At 41.0% G+C, this 17620-nt stretch overlaps 1 protein-coding gene across 1 annotated transcript in view; it reads left to right on the top strand.

Moving 5' to 3' along the window:
- The first annotated feature begins 3137 nt into the window (after positions 1-3137).
- The window catches only part of LOC131677056 (mpv17-like protein), a 314479-nt gene continuing 299996 nt past the window's right edge, over positions 3138-17620 (top strand). The window contains exon 1 of the mRNA XM_058956590.1: positions 3138-3492. The gene's annotated coding sequence lies outside the window, so the exon portion shown is untranslated. The remainder of the gene's footprint in view (positions 3493-17620) is intronic.

Genomic DNA, 17620 nt, shown 5'->3' with positions numbered 1-17620 from the left:
GTCTTAGGCAACCCCGGTGTCCCGAAGTTGCGCGATGTTGGGCCTTGGCGTCCGACTACGACGAGTGTTGAACACCATAGAGAGTTTTGAGCGCATGCATACTGAAACTAGGTAATGGTCCGAATCTATATTCGCACTGCGGTAGGTACGAACGTTGGTGATATCAGAGAAGAATCGCCCGTCGATTAGAACGTGATCGATTTGGTTTTCGGTGCGCTGATTGGGTGATCTCCTTGTGGATATCTTTGCGGGGGAAGAAGGTACTTCGGACTACCACGCCACGGGAGGCTGCGAAGTTCACGCATCGTTGGCCGTTGTCATTCGATACGGTGTGCAAGCTGTTTGGCCCGATTACCGGTTTAAACATTACTTCCCGTCCTACCTGAGCGTTCATAACACCGATGACGATTTTCACGTCTCGTTGAGAACAGGCGTCGTACATCCCCTCCAGTTTCGCATAGAACGCTACGTTCTCGTCGTCAGGTCTCCCATCGTGTGGTCAGTGTACGTTGATGATGCTGCAGTTGAAGAAAAGGCCTTTGATCCTCAACTTACACATCCTTGCGTTGATCTGAGTCCATCCAATCATGCTTTGATGCATCCTACCCAGCACTACAAAGCCGGTTCCCAGCTCGTTGGTGGTGCCCGGTAGAAAGTAGCCGCCCGATTTTCAATCAAAGTTCCTGCAGTGCTACGACTTCAAAGTTGCGTGGTTAGAGTTCGTCGTAGATTTACCTGTCGAAAGTTGGAAAGCAGAGTGACCTGCAGTGCCATGTTCCGAGTTTCCAATCGTAGTCCTTATTTCGTCGGGTAGGTCTTTGCCGATTGTTCCGATTCGTATTTTATTCTGCATTGTTCGTGTCGGATAGTTTTCCAGGGCGGCTTGTTAGGCCTTCTCCAACCCCCTGTCTTGCCGAAGGACCATCGTGTCAGCTCTGTTTAGAGTCCCACGTTGACATAAGGACGATACATCAGCCGCCCCTAACATGGAGAACATACGCTGTTTTGAGCCGCCCCTAACATGGGAATCAGACGCTCGGTTCGACTCACCCTCCGAAAAGAGGAGCCCCCCTTCCCTGTCAGCATACGACCCTGGTCCCACCGGGGTTGGTTACCCGATCTTTCCTATGGTTATTCGTACCTCAGCTGGCACCGCGCGGAGGTAGGGATAGGAGTTAGTGGACAAGAGGCTAAGAACCACTGTGGCGAACCACCGGGTCTATATTACGCATTGCCCAGTCATTTACCAACCGAAGAGAATGGACCTCGACTGGACAAACCAGATTGCTAGCAGTCAGCGTTTTACGAAACCATTAAGATTATACGTACCTGCAAAGGCAGTGGAGGTCGATGGGGTCGTTGCCCAGCCGGGTCTAAATTGCGAAGATATATTAAAATTTCGTGTTGGCTGCTTTAAGAACCCTTGAAATGCAAGCAATAGTATTCGAAACAGCGGAGAATGGGACTACTCGCTTCGGGTGTTCGCTTCCTGTCGACTCCTGAATAAGGCTCTCCTGTTTATGCCGGGGGTAATGGACTGCCGCAATTCCAAGCAGTTGGGCTTTACAGCTACCCTATTGTGGCAAAAAGAAAGGTTGCGGCAAATGCGAGGGAGTGCATGAGAGTGACTCTTGCGGCAGAGAAACTGAAAAGTGCATTTACGGCGAGGGCATGCTTCCTGATTCAGTAAGGCTCTAACGATCCACAAGAGGGGACATCTTTTGTTCACTCGGAAGAGTCTAGGAAAAGGAGAAACCTTGCCTCCCATACACTGCCTTGTAAGGGTTCCAAAATCCAAAATGTCCTGCTCTGACAGTGAACAACAGCATTAATAAATCCAACGAAAGTGCTACCTTAAACCGAATCAATCTGCTCCCGGACTTTGAAATTTGAATTCTAACAAGTAGTGCCCCGTTTTTCAAACATACACTCAGTCCAATAATGAATGACTAATGAAATTTTCTGACATCGTGGACTTCATTTTCATAGTTTTCAATATTACTGAACCTCTTAAAAGTCTAAAGTGCAAATATTGCGATCTCCCTAAAGTGCAAATATTGCGATCGAGTCCTTCGATGACTATGTCATAGAATAAGGTCACCGATTCGATCACTGTTCTACAGTGGAATTGCAGAAGTATCCTCCAGAAAGTCGATTGCTTTAACATTTTATTAAACAGTAATGCATATGCACCTTATATGAAACTTGAATTATTTCCAAATTGAATCTAAATTTCCACGACTTTAATATAATTCGTCTGGACCGAGAAAACCCCTATGGAGGAGTATTTTTAGGGATAAAAAGTGATTTTCTTTCAACCGAAATCTTCCTTCGACACCAGGTATTGAAGTAGTCGCTTATCAAATCGAATCCACTCAAGAACTCAAGAAAGAGTACAGGCTTTTGGCTACCTTAATACTCGGCAGCGCGAATTAAGTTCAGACTCAAGCAGTACTAGTCTCCCAACGACAAATGGTGCTCAGAACTGTACGCGGAGAAGTCCACTGCGTATGAGGCTTTCTAGAATGACGGGTTACCAGCTAGCTATCGATAACTCGCCGTGTTAGAAACGCGAATGAAGAGTCTGATGAAAATTAAAGAAACGCAGCTATTAGCACCAGATCGTCGACGGTTTAATGAGAGAAATAGCTCTTTGGAGTGCGGCTCGAACTGTGCGTAACCGAAACAGTATCAACGAGGACGTGGAATATTCAAACCTTGTCCATCAAATAAACGAACTGACACGAAATTTTTTTTTTTTTCGTGCATTATTTTGTGTTGCATCTGTTGAGATCTACAACCTGTTTGAAAAGTACAAAATCACTGTAGCACCGTGCTATCCAAAAGATAGTAGAATCTTATCGAAAAGCAATTGTACAAACTTACTCTTCGCGTTTTGGGTGTAGTTCAGTATCATGCTCAATTAGCGACTAGAAAACAACATAAATCAATGCAATGCACGTTCAATACAACCTCAAATATTCTTTAATTACCACCATCTGAAAATTAACGTTTCGCCATTCATGCAACTCATCTACCTCACAGATGGTTCAACTCAGTTGCTATATAGGTTGGATGCAATGGGATGCACTTTAACAAATTCAAAATCTCATTCGTTAGCAGCAGAACTGATGATGCGCTCGTAGTTTCATAATTACGGCTGATCCCGCTTTCGGTGTGTTGATCATACACTTACCTACTCAAATGCAATACCTTAGCACTATTTTCAGTGTTCGTTCGGAACCTCGTTCGATTGCTCTGTCGAATAGTCGCGCTGTTTTTCTTTTTGTTCGAATTAAAATTACGGAATTGCTGCCTCGGTAGATGAAGGCAATTATTCACGGGTTATTAGTTCGAGGTCACTAGCCGCCGTTCTTGTGGTTGTTGTTGTTGGCGCCTGTTTCTTTTTTATTCTGGTACATGTGCTTGTTTGTGATTGGTGTCTACAAAGTAATTAGTGTGCGTTGCTAGACGTCATCCCATCGATTACAAGTAAGTTTTCGTTGCCAACTTTCAAAGCATCTGGTATTTAAATGAATTTAAATTGTCAACAAAATGCAACCGTTACGGACATTTCAAAAGGATGCCATTTGTTCAAACATTCATTCCATTAAAAGCAACAAAGTCAACAGGCTAACCATTCCGCTTTTTTTCTCAATGATTTGAACACTAAAGCCGCAATCAATGTCGTGGCAATATGCATTACAGCAGACGGACCTGCCATGCTGCGCATTCACCGTCACCGCGGCATCAGCCATTAGTGCAGTGGTAGATAGTTACAGTAGTACCGTACCGCACACCACCAGTCGACTGCTACGCTGCTGTGAAGCGCATTTTCGCCAACGGGGTAGTATGCAGTTTTCAATTTGAAAATTGCACACTTCCTTTCACACGTATCCATTGCGGCAGTTGTGGGTCGAGATCAGACAGCATTTGCACCAAGCCAAACAAGCGGAGCAATAGCAATCTCCCAGGCCAACAATGTCGTAACTTTGTTTTTGTATATTGTATAATTTCGAAATTTGTTTTTTGACAGCAATGAACAAAGAACGTTCTGTGCATTAAATTAATACACATTCAAATTGTGGTAGGTAACAATGCAGCATGTTTAGACGGCTCCAATGATAAACTATCTTTGAAGGTATTAGAAGAGATTACCAAGCGCATCGATTGTTATCGACTGTTCACAAACTAACTTGAGTGGACTGGTACCGCTTGAGTGCCGAATTGATTTTGGAAATTATATTTTATATACAAAGTGTTTGTGCAGTTTAAAATGAAGAAAAGAGATATGTTTTCTCCTTTTTTATTTCGACTATGTCAGTCACATTTTCTTTTTTACATTTTAACGACATTCAATTAGCTAGAGATTACTGGGTAGGGAAAGTTATGAAAATTAGAGCCATAGTACTCAAGTGAGAGCAAGGATGTGAAGTAAACAGATCGGAAAACTAGAAGTGGCAGGGTCATTAGAACAGGCTTATCATCGTACAGGCTTAATCTTTGTCTTCTGTTAATGAGGGTCGAGCTTAGGCAGTATAACTACGAATCACCCGAGTTCACTAACATGTGTCCTGGTAATGATAGACGTGTCCATCTTTACCGTGACAACCGACCAAAATTAAGCCACGCAAGATCACCACTGAAAACCTGTCGACGATTAGCATCAATCTTAATGATGATTGCTGCTGTTCATCTCTGGAAAAAAGAAAAAGGAACTGATGGGAATCCATCGGCAGCGGTGGTAGCCGCTGTAGACACAGCCATTGCCTTACACAATGTAGCAAACCCGCTACGACTGCAAGCACAGTGACAATAGTCTAATAAAAATCTATTCCGGCATTCGAAAGGCAAACAGAGATGAACAGCAGCTATCATTGTGAAGCTGTGGAAAACAGCTTTAAATATATTTAAATAAAACATACTGATAAGTTTGCTCCCCGTAGTAAAAACATGTTTGATGCAGTTGACTCTAAAATGGCCCCTCCTTTCAGTGATCGTTATCCTTTGATGGTCAATTCATCAAACGAGGTCATGGAATTGCAGAAAATCGATTCCTTTAAAATTTTGATAAATAATTTTAAATGCGATGCATTTGCATTAAGCGAAACATGTCTCAATTCAGAAATAGATCTCAACTCCCATGATTTCAATATTATTCGCACGGATCGAGAAGACGCTTACGGAGGAGTACTTTTGGGGATCAAAAACTGTTATTCTTTCAATCGGATCGACCTCCCCTCAACACAAAACACGGAAGTTGTCGCTTGCCAAACTAGAATACTAGCACCTTTGCATTCCCGCATAAATCTGTACCATATGCCAACCATTGTATCAAACGTCGAAAAACCATTTTCAATATGGTTCGTGCAACAATATATTAACCATTGCCTGGCCTGGTTTATGGAAAAACGACACTGGTTATGTTCGATATTATTATCGAACATAACCAGTGTCGTTTTTCCATGCTCGACCATACAAATAACGGGTCGTTAAGAACAGTCACCATACCAAAATATGCGATTTTCCATATACATTTGAACAACCATACCTTTCAAGAACTATATAGATTATGGTAACATGGTTTAGCGATGGATGGAGAAAAAAATCTCTTCCCCCTCACATTTCAATTCTATCGATTGATGAAATATTATTTTGTTCACGCCCAACTTCAGATTTTTTAACCATCTTAAATTATATATTTTTGGAGCAGATAGATAGATATACGAATAGCGAAGACCACCAGAGCAATATGCAATACCTCTGTCACAAAAGTACAATGTAGTATACAAATCTCCAATATAAGATACACGGAAGGTACTGGAAATGGTAACTAAAATAGGTATGGTAGTATAGCAGTTCAATTATAATGGTGGAACATATCAGTAGTATTCCCAATATAGTGAGTATTATATGAATAGTTTGGAAATGGTTCCAAAGATTTCTGAAATGGTATTTATTTATACGGGTTCATGATGGTAATCGATTTACCATCTGAATAAAAAATCCCAAAAGGAAACACTCGAATGAAACGTACCCAGTCTAGTTTTTCATTGTACATATATTTATAACCGATTCACTGACACTGACTGATTTACGCTATTGTTTGACGTTATTCAATCTGACGTAACGGCACATCAGGCAAGTTTAAATTAAATTAGTTTGCTATTTCTATATATGTAAGTATGTAGAATCAATTATCTCTGTCTTACTGTTGATTGCCCTTTCCCCTGCCGCTGTCGGATGACGCGCAATTCATCGTCGTCGAAAAATATCGACGCCGCGCCTCGCCAAACAAACGTCATGAATATTCAATTCCCTGCCAAGAGTTCCGCTGGTGTATGCAAAAATATGAACCCAGCAGCAGCAGAAGGAACAAATGAAAGTTGATTTTAAAATTGTGTATAGAAATTTAAAAATTTACATAGAAATTGACGAGTCGAGTCGGGTTTCGAAACCATAAGCGAATCGTACGAGTAGATTGCCGCTTCTAATGTGTGTGTGTGTGTGTGTGTGTGTGTGGCAGCTGAAATTAGATCCAAATCATTTCTACGCCCGAAATACGCGAATGGTGTCATTTAGCAAAACGATATCGTGTTGGTTGGGGTTCGGCTTTCTATATCTACCTACCTCCTCAGAAGGATCTGTTTCCGAATCAATTTTGACTCATTGATGGCAGAGTTTGGATTGTGTTTTATGTAAATTGCGTGCCAGAAGCTTATCTATTGTGCTTACCGCGGAATTGGGGTTTCATCATTACCGCGTTTCACTGGTAACCGAAGAGGAGTGGGAAAGCGTTGGATCACGTGTGTTTAGGCATTCCAAAGGGGGCTCGGGAAAAGTCAGTTTGTTGAATATTTTCACAGAATCTTGAACTGATACCGCGACGTATGATCATGACTTTTCTTCCAAGCTAGCACTCAATCCATAAACAATCGACAAAGCGGATCTATCCAAACGCTACTGCACTGTCGGACACAATTACCTAATGCATCTTCACTTTTCGGAAGACCTTCGGTCTGCTACATGGCTTCAAATCTCGAACCAGGCAAAAACGCTTGTACATGTGCTAATTCTGCTGCATGTTTGTCATTTAACTTACGTGGACAAGCTCATAATTCTCGGTACAGTACCTACCTAAGGCAATTGCGGGACAGTAAGCTAAAATGCCGTATGGGGCTCGAGTCCGACCGACCGACCGATCTACAAGGCCATAACCATCCATATGCTAGCACTAATGCTTTTATATGAGCTGTGACAACAACGGCAAAGGAGGGATGATGGTATGGCGATGATGATGACGACGACGATTCGGACCGTGTCAAACAACACGAACATGAGACTTCAGTTTACCGGGAAAATGTCTAAATTACATTAACCAGAAGCGTCGAGCTTTCGAGCAACAGCACTAATTAAATTTCAAAATAGCGTCGAGGTGAGTTTTTTTTCTTCTTCTGGTGCCCTCCTGGCTAAGTAAGCGCTGCTCGCTTGGAGGTCTCATGATGATTGTTTGCTTTCCTTTTTCTTTGAATCTATGCGACTTTTATACCTGTGTAGTGGCGATACGGGGTTTGGAACTAAACAAATAAGCAACAGAATAAGTTTTATAATGCGTCGAAAGATTTCAACGGAAACATAGTTTATTGGATCTTTATTGCGGGTATAGTGGTCCTTACTCGCACAATACTTTGGTCAATACTTGAGAGTATGGGTAAAACGTAAAAAATGATGTTGTGATGGAAATTGGATTGACGATGTGCATTTAAATGAGATTGGCGTCTTGACGATCTATCAACCCGTCAAAATGTGAAGTTTAAGGCCCGCTTATAATTTGCAGTGTTCGCAGTGGTTTAAAAAAATCACTCCTTTATGAACCGATTCAATAACGGTTCAGCACCGTGTACAGGAGCCAATATTCTTTCATACACCAAATGCGAGCATTCACACTTGCCGGCACGGCGCAGTGCCGCTGTGGTTAGAAACCCCAAAAACGTTAACTCTATAGAGGCCAAACCACTGGGAACTGACATACAAGTAATATTTTAAACTTGTGTAAGAAATTAACAACAGTTGCTTTGAAATGAGAACAGCAAGTAGCAACTTGCCACTGGTCGGCGCTTCGATCGGCCAGCAATCGCTATACGGGACTTGTATGCAAACTTGGATACGATGGTGATTCACGCATGCGAACCTGTATGCGATGGTGATTTCCAACGTATTTTCATTGAAATGTTTACACAGGTTTTTCGGGAAAGTTTGTTCTAGCTTATATGTCTGTTCCCAGGACACTAGCTCCACCTTTAATTCACGGTCCCAAACACTCATTTGCTGGTGGGTTACCCCTCAGGCTTGGGAACAATTTTTCACTAGTGGTCTATCCCACATATGCTTGTTCATATGTCAGTGGCGCCATAATTTCAAAAGCGGCAGCAGTCCCAATTACAAATATATTTAAAATGACCGTTAAAGTGGGCAAAGCATTATTTTTGAGTGTTATGTCTGTTAGTCTGTGGTTTCACCTCAGAGAACGCTGACCACCGATGCTACCATCATTATCGGCAATGCCCCTGACTTCTCCTGCGAGTAGGTCTGCCTGACTCTTCGTTGCCGCGAATGCCAGCGTCACCAGAGATCCAACGAAGATCGCTTGGACGGTTCCGAAGCCGGTTCTTAATATTTTTTATTGCGAATGCCTCGAATGAGAAGAAGTCTTTCAACCCATCTTTGTAAACGACAGCTGAACGGCTGAAACATTCGGTCAGTAGCTCCTGAACGTCTGGATGGACAATATCCATAGGATCTCCGGCTTTTACGCGTTTCTTGATGCCTCAAACGATCTGGGGTTCGGTACCACTTCCGAGTATAGTTAACCGCGTGCGAGAGCAAATATTCGGAAGAAGCGGTACGACCATCTCTATCAAACGACTGGAATCTCGATGTACCAAGCGAAGAGCAGCATTATCCCTATACCCAAAACGAATCTTTGAGAGCGGAGTTGCATCTGTTTTTTTTCGCTCTAGAACTGTGAGCGAAAAGCTCCCAAACGATGCGTTAGTGTTCAACCAACCTGATACTTGTGCAATACAATATCGTACCCCATAGCAACACGCTGTTGGCTCATGCAGGCAGAGATAACTTGAATAACACATACCATCGTCTCTATGTTGTCCCATTTGTGATCGCTGCTGCAATGAGAAGCTCATATAGCTCATTTGAATAACTACTCTTTTTGTGTCGTTATCAGGGATGCCATTATGCCAGATTTATCTGGCACAGCAAGAGTTTTTTGCAGCTTCCAGACAAAAAGACAAACCTCGCATTCTGCCAGATTTTTAAATCAAAGAAGTGTTTGCACAAACATTTTGGAAATTTGGGGCATATTTTCCAAAATTTATCAAAAATCGATTGATAAATATTGATGACTTTGAGGTCGCTTTTAAGTGACAGATTTTGCCAGACATTTTTAGTTGATCTGCCAGATATTTCTTGAAAAATAGTGGCAACCCTGGTCGTTATGGCATAAAGAGTAAAGTGGGCGTATTAGCGAGTAGATGTTTGTCGGTTTCAGTCTTGATGCTACCCGTTAATCTTTTTTTCTAGTAAGGCTTAGTTCCCAACACATGTACACAAACGAAATATTAATAACAGCGGGGAAATGGTACAGAGCAAAATGCGATGCTGAAATACCGACGCGACGGCGGGAAGGCAAACGATATTATCTCACTCATCATAAGTGTGAAGCTTATATATTCCATTTTACTACTCCATCAGTGTGTCGTTATGGTACGGGTAGTAAAGAGTTGTTTTTACCGAATAGAAGTTTATCGGTTCTAATCTAGAATTTGATGTCAAGATTTTTTTTACTAGATGTTTCAGGTCACGAGCTATTTATAGCAGCGGAGAAAAGAATGAAACAAAGCAAAATGCAATGCCACAGCAGCAATGATGATGATGAGATTGATTGTGGTTAGGATGGGGGGAATGTAAGGTGTAAAAGGAAGACACGAAACCAAATACTAACAAAGTTGACTTGTGTGTGAGTGTGTGTTCTCGTTTTTTTTCGTGAGCTTTGCGCTCATCTCGAATTGTGCGCGAACAGCTCAATGTTCAAAAAGGATTGCTTTTGGGAATGAGATTATGAGCCCAAAAACAGAAATTCTGAGCGCACCGTTTCGGGTGTATCTATATAAAAGTCAATGATTGTATGTATATGATATATAGACTCCCAAACGGCTAAACCGATTGCCGTAAAACTTTATACACAGTAGGCATTTGTTATGGAGCGTGTTTGTGTGCTGATTGGGAATTGTCTACCCGCCAGATGGCGCTTCGGAACAAATTGTGTTTTCCTCCTATTTCGTTAAAAGTCGCAGCAACGCGCGATGGGTATTAGCTAGTAGGCTATAGCTATAGCGTATACGCTTTATTAATATTTTCGAGACATTTTATTTTTTTCCTCTTGCAAGCTTCCCTTCTGTCAAAAATATTTGTAAAAAATTCAATTGAGTATGTTTTAAGACATTTTCTCGCTATTTAAGGTGAAGTTCAAGTTCAAGCTTACCGAAAACAAAAAAAAATCTGGGAATGAATAAGAAGCAACACTCCCGATGGCCGGCTGTCCGGATTTCAAGTTTCAAATTTTTGCAAATCGATCGCGAACAGCTTTTGTGCATATAGCCAAGATCATACTGTCTACCAAGACACTCTTCCTGATCTTTTCCCTTTCCTATACAAACAACTTCTTTCCCGTGATGCACGTGGAAACTAACATTCCTTCCCTTCCTCGGTAGAACACCATTGGCCGGCGTCGTTATTGATTTTCATGAAAGTTTTGAGTCAGTGAAACGCTGAGAATTATTTGCTCCTCCCATGCATTATTGTTTTGGTTCACTGTGCATTTTTACTCATATGGTCAATCATGAAGTGCAACTACGGGCAGTCTACCTCAGCTAGCTAAGCTAAGCTCAATGGTCCTTATATCGACAATGTTCACGTCATCTACCACGTAAGATGTAGTCATGCTACGTTAGTTCAATATGTTGAATGTTTGTTCAAGGGATGCCCGACATCCTCTACAGGGGGGTTCCTGTCAAACTAGCGTACACGCTTATCCTCAGCTACTCATTGCAACTAAAACGCTTTTACTCAAAAATGAGTAAAATTTGTTTGAGAGTTCAATATGATTACTGATCGAAGTAGGTCATCCCCATCCGACATCGGTACTACATCATTCCGACTACTCTTACCTACTTTTTCTCATGTTTGACAAGGTACGGTTTTTTCACAAATTAGTAGATTTGACGCATTTCTGACAAAAACCGTACCTTGTCAAAAATGAGTAAAAGTAGGTGAGTATAGTCGGAATGATGTAGTACCGACGTCGGATGGAGATGACCTACTTCGATCAGTAATCATATTGAACTATTAAACAAATATTACTCATTTTTGAGTAAAAGCGTTGTAGTTGCAATGAGTAGCTGAGGATAAGCGTGTAAACAACTATTGTTAAAAGAGGGTTATTAAACGTATTACGAAGAAAAATATATAAATAGTCATTATGGCACGTAAAAGGTTGAATACCAACGATGCAGATTTTATGGTAGGCTATTCGAGAAACATATGCAATCTTACAAAATTCGGTCCGTTGTAATTCGGGGTTACAACAATTTTGTGCCATAAAATCTACAGTTTTTCACAAGTAACCACCAAACTTCAGCCACCTCTGCTAGCGCTGTGGACTGATTTCGTAGCCGGTGGTGATTGTGAACCTAACGAACGATGAATGTGGTGCGATCTCAGTGATGCTACGCGGGAAAATAATAATACAAAAAAACAACAACACCAACCGAAACACGTCTGAGAAGACGCGTAGGGGCGCAAAAAATCAACAACTATTACTGCCAGCGCGTAGCAATTTATGGAATGAATAGCATGTGTACACATTTATTTACACGTTTGCAGCTCTCCCGAAGATTGCTGCCTGCCCGACGACGCTCCTCGGCGGACCACCCTCTCCATCATAGGGTCCTCCTCCCCCTCCTGTAACCCAGAGAGGAGGTGTGATTAGGCTGTTAGCGAGCAGATGCTATTTAGCCACCAAAGTTCCCTCCGGTCCGGAGCCCGGCAGCAACGCGCCGTGCGAAATGGGGGCGGAAAAGTGGGTAGCCGTCTCTCGGTCGGGTCGGGGTGTGTGTGTGTGTGTATACAGACTATTTGTGCCATATCGCGAAACATGACCAACCAGACACAATCGCGCTTGTTTCCTACGCCCAAAGCAACGGCAGCAGATGATAATGGAATGCTCGTGATGTTGCTGGTTATGAGATTTTTTTTGTAGTTTGTATTGTATTTTTTGTGCTCTGATTGTTGATCTATTTCCTCGCGTACGAGGGCATTGTTTTGGCCGATCGACCAACGTTATGCAAGAGATTTTGTTTTTTATAGGTATTTTGATGCAATTGCTTTTGAATATTTCATTGTTGTGCTTCATTAAACACGTTTTGTTGTGTCGGTATATCGACAGATTTTTCAGTACAATGTTAAAAAGTATTCAATTGTATCGACTCTTACATGCTCATGTATCACCATGTTTTGTTTTACCTAAAAAGATTATTCAAACACCAAGACTTAATTGAGCACATTAATGCTTGTGAACATTTCATTTCAACTTCCAATCTTGAGCCATTAGTTCCTGAATAATTTTCCGAATATGTACACAGTGAAAGAAGAACGAAGTACGTTCGTCGTAGACAAGTTTGCATGTACCGAATGCGGTACAAGTTCCGCCTAGTTCTACTGCCATAGGTCAGTCTAGTCACCGAGACTCGAGAGATACTCTTGAAATATTAATTTGATCGATGGGGAACTGCGAAGTGCTTGAAACTACTATAAATATCGGTATTAAATCGTTATCGTTCGTTTCTTCAGCTGGCCGGTCCCCGCCTCAGAAAATCGTTACGAAGCTGGCTGGGAATGAATAAATAAATAAAACTGTATGAATTTATGATAACTTTTATTATTTAACAACATTCGGCAGCGTCTCGGGGGCTCAGTTTTCATTGGCCTGCTGAAGGGCAAACAAGACAGATAGAGCGAAAGAGCGGATAGGAAAAAAAACACTTGAATAGCATCATGCTCGCTAGTTTATTATTATTATTAGTTTCATTAAAAATTTATGATACATGCGCGCATCGGTTACAGTCAGGCTGTGAACAGCGGCGGCCCTGAGATGTCGGTTTGGTTTTATTTTCCCGAGCAGAAGTGCACTTTCAGCAGTGCTTCTGCTTGGTGGTGATGGACCGCTCTACGAAAGAGGAGCTGGAAATTTAGACAGTCGAAATTAGTGGGTCTCGTTGTTTTTATTTAACTACAGCGATTGGAAGTTTTTGATTTCGATTAGTCAAAAGAATAAATATCGGGTCCGTTACGTTATCAAGATGGAATCATTCAAATTCTACTATAAAGAGGAAAGTTTTTACTTGCAGTCTTGCAACAGGATATATTTCATTATCACGGGAAAAATTCATTCCCCAAGGTTAAGGCGCTACTTATGAGGCAAAGAGCTTTAGACCGATCAGTCTACCCGCATACATGTGTACCATATGCCAACCATTTCATTAAACGTCTCAAAACCGTTTTCAATATGGTTCGTTCAACAATATATTAACCATTACCTGGTACAATATCGAACAAAACCAGTATGGCTTTTCCATACTCGACCATACAAACAACGGGTTGTTAAGAACAGTCACCATATCAAAACGTGCTGTTTTCCATATAGGTACATTTTGACAACATACCATTCGTGAACCCTACAGATAATGATGACATGCATATTTTAGATCTAGCGATGCATAAAATATTTGGTGGAGAAAAGATCTCTAACATCCTTCACATTTCAATTCTATCGATTGATGAAGATTTATTTTTTACACGTAATTTTCAGAAGAAAAAGTTTCGTTGACGCTAAATGGACTGACGCTTTATCCAATTGAGCGCTATCCCGCATAAATCTGTACCATATGCCAACCATTGTATCAAACGTCCAAAAACCATTCTCAACATGGTGCGTTCAACAAATAGATTAACCATTCCCTGGTATAATATCTAACATAACCAGTGTCGTTTTTCCATGCTCGACCATACAAACAACGAGTCGTTAAGAACAGTCACCATACCAAGATATGCGATTTTCCATATACATTTTGAAAACATGCCATTCAAGAACCATACAGATTATGGTGGTATGTATATTTTAGATTTAGCGATGTATAAAATATTGGCGCAGAAAAAAAATGTCTTCCCTTTCAAATTCTATCACAATTTATGAAATTTCATTTTGTTACCGCATCTTCTGTGACTAACCGGACTGTCACTTTATCCAACTGAGCTATCGCCGTAGTATTGCGAGACGGCGATTTTTGATCATGTTGATCTACAGATTTTTGGAGCAGCGTGAACAGATATACAAATAACAAAGACCACCACCAGTGCAATTTTAACCTCTAGCGCAAAAGTACAATGCATACAAATCTCCAATATAGGATACACGGAAGGTATTGGAAATGGTAACTAAAATGAGTATGGTAGTATAATAGTTGAATTATAATGGTGGAATGTATCAGTAGTATTTTTTTTTTTTTTTCATAAAACGTTTATTTGACACGGCATTTGCAAAAGCTTTTTTACGCCGGGGTTTTTTTTTACATAACATGTTACAAAGGTTCTTAAGACTATCACGTTATAAAAAAAATCACTTTCTAATGCTAACACTGAGGATAATCATCATTTTGAATGTTTTTAATTATAATCTATTTTCTTGAATTTCATTGTAAACCTATTGATAGTTTTTCTGTAATCTTTGTTTTTTTTTTCTTTATTTATATCGTTTTATCTAACTTAACTAACTGCGAAGAAATCTAAATTGTTTGTGGGTAGCAAGGGAAAAAACTAGAAACATTGTGGGGGTAATTATATTTGAATATTTATTGATTTCAGGAAATGATAAATATGGCTCATGTATGTAAGATCTCGTAAAGCGAGGATATCACGAACAGGTACATAGGGTGGTTTTCTTCTGGCTCGTAAGGAGTCTATTAATTGGGATCTGGCTTCACGATATTCAATGCAAGACCAAACAACATGTTCAATGTCTTCGTAACCCTCTCCGCAAGCACATTGATTATCTTCTGCGATCCCAATACGGCGGAGATGCGCATTCAACGTATAATGGTTGGACATGAGTCTAGACATCACACGAATGAAGTTTCGACTTACATCCAACCCTTTGAACCATGCCTTCGTTGATACTTTAGGGATAATTGAGTGCAACCACCGTCCCAGATCTCCATTGTCCCATGATGTTTGCCAACTAGTAAGCGTCCTCTGACGAGAAGCGCTATAAAATTCATTGAAGGCAATAGGTCTTTCATAGATGTCACCGTCCAGCGCCCCTATTTTGGCTAAATTATCCGCTCTCTCATTACCCGGTATGGAGCAATGAGCGGGAATCCACACTAAGGTAATTTGATAAGATTTATTTGTTAATTTGGTTAAGTATTCTCGTATCTTCTTCAAAAAGAACGGAGCGTGATTATCAAGCTTTAATGAGTGTAGTGCCTTAATTGTGCTGAGGCTATCTGTGAGGATGAAATAATGGCTCGGAAGTAAAGTATCAATGATTTCCAGACTATGGTGAACTGCTGCTAGTTCGGCTGTGTAAACAGAGGCAGGTTCTGCAAGCTTGAAAGAGATCGCGGTGTTATGGTTGAAAATACCGAAGCCAGTGCCCTCATTGATTCGTGACCCATCAGTGTAGAACATTTTATGGCAGTCAATGTGTTGGTATTTACTTATGAATATTTTAGGGATCTCCAGAGAGCGCTGGTGATCCGGGATTCCACGAATTTCCTCTTGCATGGACGTGTCGAAAAATAAAGTGGAATCGGGAGTATCTAATATATTAACACATGTCAGAACATAACTAGAAGGCGTTATTTCTTGTGACATGTGATTGAAGTACACTGTCATGAATCTGGTTTGGGATTGAAGCTCGACAAGTCTTTCGAAATTTTCAATTACAAGTGGATTCATAACCTCACATCGTATAAGTAAACGAGAGGAGAGATCCCAGAATCGATCTTTTAAGGGAAGAACTCCCGCTAGAACTTCAAGACTCATCGTATGTGTCGATTGCATGGAACCTAAGGCGATTCGTAAACAACGATACTGTATTCGTTCCAATTTAATAATGTGAGTGTTTGCAGCTGAACGGAAACAGAAGCACCCATATTCCATTACTGAAAGTATCGTTGTTTGATACAATCTTATCACGTCACTTGGATGAGCACCCCACCAAGATCCGGTTATTGTTCGGAGAAAATTTATCCTTTGTTGGCACTTCTTTATCAGATACCTAATGTGGCCTCCCCATGTACCTTTAGAATCGAACCAAATTCCGAGATATTTAAAGGTCATGACTTGGGCTATCATTCTACCAACCAACTGAAGCTGAAGCTGAGCTGGATCACGCTTCCTTGAAAAAACAACCAACTCTGTTTTCTCCGTAGAGAAATCGATGCCTAACTTCAAAGCCCAACTTGATAAATTATCCAAACTATCTTGCAGTGGTTGTTGTAAATTTATGGCTTTTGGTCCTGTGACAGAAACCACGCCATCATCTGCAAGTTGCCTTAGAGTGCATGGGCTGACAATACAATTATCAATGTCATTCACGTAAAAATTGTGGAGAAGGGGGCTTAAACAAGAACCTTGTGGGAGACCCATGTAACTTATTCTGAATGTTGCCAAATCGCCATATGAAAAATGCATGTGCTTTTCTGACAATAAGTTGTATAAATAATTATTTAATATTGGTGAAAGACCACATTGATGTAGTTTCTCTGAGAGAACATCAATGGAAACAGAGTCGAATGCTCCTTTTATGTCTAAGAACACAGACGCCATTTGTTCTTTTTTTGCGTAAGCTAGTTGGATTTCTGACGAAAGTAGCGCCAGACAATCATTCGTTCCCTTTCCCCTCCGAAAACCAAACTGGGTATCTGATAGCAAGCCGTTCGCCTCAACCCAATTGTCGAGACGTCGTAGGATAATTTTTTCCAACAATTTCCTGATGCAGGATAGCATTGCAATCGGTCGATACGAGTTATGGTCAGAGGCTGGTTTTCCGGGTTTTGGAATGGCGATAACTCTCACTTGTCTCCAGTCGTGCGGGACTATGTTCTGCTCAAGAAGCTTATTGAATAAATTCAACAAGCGTCTTTTTGCTAGGTCAGGCAGATTTTTCACCAAGTTGAATTTAATTCTGTCTGGACCCGGAGCATTATTGTTGCATGAGAGGAGTGCAATTGAAAATTCCATCATTGTCAAAAGCGAATCTATGGAATCGTTACTTGTGGGAGCATCGCGAATGATTTTCTGCGCAGGAGCAGAATCTGGACAAACTTTCTTGGCAAAATTAAATATCCAGCGATTCGAAAAATCTTCGCTTTCATTAGTTACGTTTCGATTCCTCATTCTTCTGGCTGTGTTCCAAAGAGTACTCATTGATGTTTCTCTTGACAAGCCATCAACGAAACGTCTCCAATAACTAGACTTTTTG

Source organism: Topomyia yanbarensis, chromosome 1 (assembly GCF_030247195.1).
Source record: "Topomyia yanbarensis strain Yona2022 chromosome 1, ASM3024719v1, whole genome shotgun sequence".
Lineage (NCBI taxonomy): Eukaryota > Metazoa > Arthropoda > Insecta > Diptera > Culicidae > Topomyia > Topomyia yanbarensis.
Note: the sequence above shows the minus strand (reverse complement) of the source record. Positions and strands in the feature narration are given on the sequence as shown.